Genomic DNA, 1,675 nt, shown 5'->3' with positions numbered 1-1,675 from the left:
ATCTTATGTAGAAGTAAGGCCCTGGCAGAAGTAATCAAGTGAGAAGGAGGTTATGAGGGCAGGCTCTAATCTGATTGATGTCCTTTTAAAAGAAGGGTAAATTTAGAAAGAGATAACACAGCAGAGAGAAGATGATGCAAAGACACAGAGAGAAAAGACAGCATACAGTGACAGAGGCAGAGATGGGCAGCATCCAGGAGCCAAGGAACATGAGGACTGCTTACAAATGCCTGAAGCGGCAAGGAAGGATTGTCCCCGGATCTTTCAGAGAGAATATGACCCTATAGACACTGTGATGTAGACTTTTGGACTCCAGAACTGTGAGAGAATAAAGTTCTGTTGCTTAAAGACACCCAGTCGGGCCACTCAGTTACAGAGACTCCAGGAAACAAAGACACATATGATGCCAACCCACTATGACCCCCACTCAAGTTCTTTTCTCTTCCCAGTTGGTAAAGTTTGGGGGAGAGAAATAATTTTAAAAGAGATAGGTGGCACAAAATCCTACCTCTGGAACCTGCTCAAATCTGATCCCAAATGTACCATTTAAATCACACAATGTAGAACAGCCACGTCCCCCCCCCCCCAATTTTGGCTCACTGGATTCAACAACACAGATTATGATTGGCTTAGATCACATAATTACACTGTGTCTCACATCTCGGTCTATACTAAGGCCAGAATAATGAAACAAGCTATTTCTCAAACTAAGACTGGTTTAACCTGGGAAGAAACTAACCTTGATCTTGAATCCTAGGGGCCTGTGCTACTATACATCTATGAGGGATTGATAGACTTCATTCAACAGCCTTATCTACCACAGTGAACTCTAGCACTAATATGTGTGCTGAAACCATGGCTTACAGGGTAAATGGCATAAATCACAGCGAGATGCAGCTAGAGTCTTCACTTGCTCTGTGCCCTAGAATCTGGGGGCCTTTGGGGCCATCTGATAAATGCATCAGAGTAGTGTTCCCACATGTGATAGATATCCTGCCTCCAAAATTCAAAGAGGCTGTCACCCATATAGTGGGTGAACAAGAAGTTCTCCAGAATGTCAAGGTGACTGGTTCTCTGTGGAATTGGTCACAAGTTCTACTGCTCTCCTTTCCATGCAAAGACAAATTACTTTTCATTATCCCTATTGAATGGTATCAGGAAGGAAACATTCTCCAGCTCAATAGCTGCACACCAAGCCTGCAGCCTATGTTTATCTGTTCTAGTCAAAGTGTCACATGCACATATGACATTCATTCAGCACAAGGGCTTCAATTTGTGTTACCACCCATTTTAGTTTAGGGTTGTCCATGATCTTCAACCACCATACAGATTATTTTTGTGGAGACCAGAAAGTTCAATGGAAGGAAGAGATGGGGATCAAAAATGTGCAGTCCTTCATTTGTCATAGTAGCTCTGGACTCTTCTTCTGAGAATATGGCATTACTTTTGATTTGCGTTTGTGTGTGTGGAGAGGGCGTTAACACTCACCTCTTCCTGTGTTGATCTCCCTTCTTCTCCAAGTCAGAGAACCAAGGTAAAGGTTCTTCCATCTGCTAATTATATCTACTCTAACTTTATATTTTGGGGAGAGAAGTCACCACAGAATGGACTGACAGAATCACTCACTACATCCACTGTGAGAAATGAAAATGTTTTACTTGGCTTCGAGAAGCAC

This window comes from Hyaena hyaena, unplaced genomic scaffold (genome assembly GCF_003009895.1).
Source record: "Hyaena hyaena isolate Hyena2069 unplaced genomic scaffold, ASM300989v1 scaffold_1934, whole genome shotgun sequence".
NCBI classification, from domain to species: Eukaryota; Metazoa; Chordata; class Mammalia; order Carnivora; family Hyaenidae; genus Hyaena; species Hyaena hyaena.
The sequence above is the reverse complement of the archived record's forward strand: the minus strand, read 5'-3'. Positions refer to the sequence as shown.